Below are 6,000 nucleotides of genomic sequence, written 5' to 3'. Positions count from 1 at the left end.
GCTCAGGAGGAGTGATTTCCCGCTCAGACAGTTGGGAAATCCCTCTGCAGACCCCTGCTCTGAAGCTGAAATCTTTCGCCATTTCACCCGGCTGATATCTGGAGAAGACCACCTCCATTTCAGGCAGAACTACAGCCCCATCAACAGGGCCCATACTGTACATACTTTAATACTGTATTTACATCGCGTTGCCTTTGAAATTCCTGTAAGGTCTGTTGAACAGACGCACCTGTTCTCTTAACTCTGGGAAAGATCAGAAGGGAGAACAGCAGTGAAACTGATCTGGGGTTGTTTTTCTGGAAATAGCACAGTATGTACGTTCAGGTGCAGCTGTTGGGGCTAACTGGCCCATTGAAGGGGCTGTTTTTACCAGGCCTTTAGCACAGGCAGCCTGGTCACCAGTTAATTCATTTCTGAGGAGACGAAGCTGCCACTCTGTGCATCAGGTGTCCGCTGAGTCTTCATCAACATTTTAAAATGTTTATACACAAGCTTACATTGTACATGCAATCTACTTATTTAGCTGAATATTTTTAAAAAGCAACTTGGGTTAAGAAATTTATCCAAGGGTACAACTGGCTGTGCCCCAGCTGTGAATCAAACCTGCAACCTCTGGTATAGCCATTCTTTCACTATACGAGACGGGTTAGCACAGTGGTAGGAACTGGCTGAACAAGTCAGGTTCGATTCCGTAGGCCTGCCGTTGTACTTGACATCTAACGAACTTCGTATATCAGCGTATAAATATACAGTAAAGTTCGTCGCTTGATAAGGTCTCTAACCGTATGTAATAATGAAACTGCCCCCAAAAACACTGTCCACTTAGAGTACAGATGACGTGCGTTACTGCACTTAAATTATACGTCTGCACGTTTTACTGACGTCTTGAGTGTCATGTGACAATAAATACATTTCCTAATTAGTGTCTCCAGTTCCCAGTGGTAACTGGTTTCAGGATTTAGCTGAATTTTGTGAAACGGGGAGGAGTGGAAGGAATAATAAGACCTATGTGGTTTTTTTTGTTGTTGTTGTCAAATCAAAAGTTTAGATTTTATCCAAAGGTGCATTTGAACTTCTTAAAGTGATCAGCAAAAGTAGAATGCATCAGCTTGGAACATCCAGAGGCGCTGGAGTGACCTGGAATGCACTGCACTCCAGAGCTGGAGCACACTTAGTCTGATGTTTCTGAGCTGCTCTTACGCTGTTGAGCTGTGAACTGCTCGTTAAGTCTGACTCATTTTTACAGCAATTATATCTTGGCCGTAGAAAGACTGAGAAATGCGCTTTGATCCCAGCGCTTGGGAACTAATAAATGATGAAAACGCCGGACTATGCTGAGCAATGTGCCCTGAACGCAGCAGCAAACGAGGACATTTAGAGGACAGAGCGTCACCGCTGCAATTTACTTCGCTACAAGTGCCCTCTATTGGTGAAATAATTATAGTCCCAATGATTTGACTCCTATCGTCTTGACTAGACTTGACTATTATTTCTCCGAATTACTTCCTGACACCTGCTGCTTCGGTTATGCTGTGAAACAAATTGCATGCTACAATCACGTTACAAACAACGGGAAAATTACGTCATATCCGGAAATTACCCGCATTAAGAACGCTATTCAATCTCAGGTAAACTACAAAGGAGCCAATGGGACCTTTCGTCCTTCCGCGCTACTCATTATCGTGATTGCATCGTGGTTCATCTGTCTCTAATGACGGCCATTTGTGCAGCACAAGCGATGTGTTTATTACGCTCCTGCCTGAACAGATTTTCGTACAGAGTCAGGTACGTGTTCCCTTTTTTAAACATTCCCCAGTCGCTATGAGGACATATGCTGCTGTAAATACATTCCGCCGCGCTGGTCGCCAGCCCGAGCTCGGGAGTTTTTTTAGCGACCCAGATGGTAATTGGTTTTCAAAGAACCGCATGAGAAATTTGCATCGCAATTATCGGCGAGCGGCGCGAGTGGCGCAGGAGCGAAGGAACCGGCGGACGCGCCGACACGCCGCGCCAAACTAAATACAGCCCAGAACCACTGATCGGGATTCAGACAACGACCTCTCCTCTGCTCCTTAAACTCGCGGAAGATTACCGCTGCGCCGCTCTCGTACTCAGAAAGCCCTGCCCTGAAACTATGTCTAGACTATCTGGTGGAAAAACACCTTTTCACTTTATTTTTTATTTTTTATTTTTTATTTTTTACGTGGTTTGTTTCCAAAGACTGGCTCCATCGTGCTCGCTCACCATCCATAGAAAACGCGCACGTGTGCCATACCATGGATATGCTTACAGACATCTAATGCTGAAATGACATAAGGAAATTGTATTTTTTTTCCTGGTTATAAACACAAAAAAAGTATACATCTTTACCTTGAGGCTTAATGAACGCTTTAAATGCAATAAAAAAGTAATTGCTCAGGGTCTTTAATGTCTTATGGTGTGGAGCTGTTTTTCATACCTCTTTTCCCAAGCTTATTTGAATTTCATATTCATCTGCGTTTGTACATATGTGGCTTGGTGAGGCATTGCTAGGCAACAGCAATAAAAACCACTGTTGGGTCTTTGGTCTTCTGAGGGCCCTAAAGAGGCCAGCTGTGCGCTGCTTTCATTTTATTGGACAAGTTTATGTCCAATCAGAAATGCATAAGAGGAAGTGCATAGGTGTCTTGCTGATGGAGTTTTTGTTTTTTTTTGGGGGGGGGGAGGGGTGCGTCCAGCGTGGATAAACTTTGGTTCTGCCGACATGGCTGCAGCTTCTGCTGAGGGAGGCATTTACACTGAGAGGTGCAGGAGGTCACAGACTTTCCTACCCACAATGCCCCTGTTTTTACCTACAATGCCCCTGTTTTACACACAAACACTGCAGCACCTCCTCTGTCCCTGTCTCCCTCTGACCACCTCCTCTTTCACTCTTACACACCTTCACATGCTCCCCACCTCCCAAACTGTTTATTCAGAAACACTCCCTCACAAGCACCTCCTCTCATTCAGTCTCTCACACACACTCCTCCCTCTCTCACTCACACACCTCCCTCTCACACGCACTCCTCCCTCTCTCACTCACACACCTCCCTCACTCACACACCTCTCTCTCTCTCTCACACTCGCTCTCTCTCTCACACAGGAGAGTTTGGGGGTTGTTTTGGCTGAGGAGCTGAGCATTGTGCTCATTGGAGTGAATCTCTCCCCACAGCCACATCAGTCAGGGGCGTGTCAACGCGTGTGCTCAGCTAGCGGAGGTGTGGAGCTGAACACTCTTTATGAAGCCTTCCTGTGCACAACGTGCAGAAAGGCACCAGACTCACACTGTCCACTGGCTCCCTGCCTGACCGTGATGTTTAAGTTTGTATTTAACCTGTTAGTTTGACGGCTCAGTCCAATGAGGACTCTCCACACGGCTGCATGCTCTGCAGAGAGCAGTGTTTCTACGCTCAGGGGTTCCACACCGCTGCCTCTGCAGAACTTAGACTGATTAGGCTCCTCTGATTGGTGCAGCTCAGACTGATTAGGCTCCTCTGATTGGTGCAGCTCAGACTGATTAGGCCCCTCTGATTGGTGCAGCTCAGACTGATTAGGCCCCTCTGATTGGTGCAGCTCAGATTGCTTAGTCTCCTCTGATTGGTGCAGCTGAGACTGCTTAGTCTCCTCTGATTGGTGCAGCTCAGATTGCTTAGTCTCTGATTGGTGCAGCTCAGACTGATTAGGCTCCTCTGATTGGTGCAGCTCAGATTGCTTAGTCTCCTCTGATTGGTGCAGCTCAGACTGCTTAGGCTCCTCTGATTGGTGCAGAATGAGTGGCTGCTCTCTCTCTCTCTCATTCGTGCAGCTGTGTGATTATTAATCCCTCAGGGTAATCCGCTGTTCGCTCAGTATGAACAGAGAGATCAGACAGACATGCTGATCCTAACGCTCTGAGCGGCAATAAGCATATGAAGTTTTTATAGTTGGGGACAAAAAAACCCATTACGCTTTTTATGACTTTTTTGGAGGGGAAAAAACGAGTCTCTTTGGGCCTGGTGCACGTCTCCTCAGTTATTTCTGAGAAGGCAAATAGAACGGGACGAGTTTGAGACAGTTCGCTTTGTAGAAAACAAATGTTCCTGTGCTGGAAATGGGTGCATTCATTTCCCTTCGCTGTGGGAAGTGCAGATATGTAATTGAATTCCTCACTTTTATTGATTCAGGCGGTGAAGCGCAGCTGGAGGCAGATGAACGTGTGGCGCTTCTTTAAGTCTCTGATTACCATACTGCAATTGGCCCCCTGCCGCCCCATCTCCCCACTCCACCCATCTTCGCCCTCCCCGCCCCACCCATCCCCACCCATCCCCACCCATCCCCACCCATCCTCACTCATCCCCACCCATCCCCACCCCACCCATCCCCACCCATCCCCACTCATCCCCGCCCCACCCATCCCCACCCCACCCCACCCATCCTCACCCATCCCCACCCATCCCCACTCATCCCCGCCCCACCCATCCCCACCCCACCCCACCCATCCATCCGCCGCCCGCTCCATCTTAATTGCATTTTAACGTCAGTAAGTCCCAAATCTCAGCAGAAGACGACCCCTTTACTACCCCCCCCCCCTTACTCCCTGAGTTCAGAGAACAGCCAGGGTCAGCCGGGGGCGGAGTGACACAAGCGCATGGAGTTCTGGCGTGAGGATGAACAAAATGGCGGGAAAGTAGAGTGAGCTTCAGCAAAGTGATGACTCATGGATCCTCGCTGAAGCATCCTCCTCACTCCTCTCTCCTCTGAGGAGCATTTACGGATCGGAATGTCCTTAAAGATGGTGGACCTTGATCGATTTCTGGGTCAGACGAGGTTCGGGGAGATGAGGACGGATAAAATAAGCGATTGGAGCCCCAGGTCTTTGAGCGCAGACGACTCTCCTCCCTGCAGATACGCGTGAGACGCTTATGCTCGCTGAGCAGACTGACGAGCTCCAGCTGATGGAAGCTGATGGTTATTGGGCCCTCCAGGAATCCTCTGACCTCCTTGTATCTTTCTAAGGTCAGCAGACAGCAGTTTCCACTGAAAACGCATTGACCCGCACTGCAGCACTCAACCTGCAGGGGGCTGGTAACCCCTGGGACTGCCAGGATTAGACCACGACACCCTGTTCACACTTCTGTCTGAGCAGGTGCTTTTTCCCACCGTGAACGACATCACTTCCTGCTAAGCCCCACCATCCTTGTAATTACAGAGGGCTCTCCTGAGAACAGCCTGTTTCATCCTTTGGGTCCGTGGCAGAGGTGAGAGTTAATGTCTGCCTGAAAACTGCAAACCACACTGAACAGACACAAGGCAAGGATGAAGAGAGAGGGTCAAATCAACCACCCATCCCCCACACACACACGCACACACACACAGTACACAGACACATACACACACACACACACACAGTACACAGACACATACACACACACACACACAGACAGTACACAGACACACACACACACACTCCTGGACGGCCTCAGAGATAATGTTTGAACGTCTCACAGTAACACTTTGCATAGATGCTTGGTAGAAGGGGCAGATTTGCATGTGTAATTAAAGCAGTAATTTCGGGTCAGGAAGCATTCGTGATGTCTTCCTCAGGCGTGGGAGAAAAGCGCTCGTTTCTGCTCCCCTGATTGGGCGTTCGTTTCTGCTCCCCTGATTGGGAGCTTGTTTCTGCTCCCCTGATTGGGCGTTCGTTTCTGCTCCCCTGATTGGGAGCTCGTTTCTGCTCCCCTGATTGGGCGTTCGTTTCTGCTCCCCTGATTGGGCGTTCGTTTCTGCTCCCCTGATTGGGAGCTCGTTTCTGCTCCCCTGATTGGGCGTTCGTTTCTGCTCCCCTGATTGGAGCTCGTTTGCTGCCCCTGATTGGGCGTTCGTTTCTGCTCCCCTGATTGGGAGCTCGTTTCTGCTCCCCTGATTGTGTGCTCATTACCGGTCCCCTGATTGGGTGCTCATTACCGGTCCCCTGATTGGGTGCTCATTACCGGTCCCCTG

General features: G+C 49.1%; 1 long non-coding RNA gene across 6 annotated transcripts in view; it reads left to right on the top strand.

Moving 5' to 3' along the window:
* Positions 1 to 1,065: 1,065 nt before the first annotated feature.
* The window catches only part of LOC135249738 (uncharacterized), a 198,092-nt gene continuing 193,157 nt past the window's right edge, over positions 1,066 to 6,000 (top strand). For 2 of the 6 annotated variants that reach the window (XR_010328747.1, XR_010328748.1), the window contains exon 1: positions 1,076 to 1,785. This is a non-coding gene — a long non-coding RNA (uncharacterized LOC135249738). Of the gene's footprint in view, positions 1,786 to 6,000 lie in introns of all 6 variants that reach the window. The other 4 variants (XR_010328743.1, XR_010328746.1, XR_010328745.1 and 1 more) reach the window with 4 other exon arrangements.

This window comes from Anguilla rostrata, chromosome 3 (assembly GCF_018555375.3).
Source record: "Anguilla rostrata isolate EN2019 chromosome 3, ASM1855537v3, whole genome shotgun sequence".
Taxonomy (NCBI): domain Eukaryota; kingdom Metazoa; phylum Chordata; class Actinopteri; order Anguilliformes; family Anguillidae; genus Anguilla; species Anguilla rostrata.
Note: the sequence above shows the minus strand (reverse complement) of the source record. Positions and strands in the feature narration are given on the sequence as shown.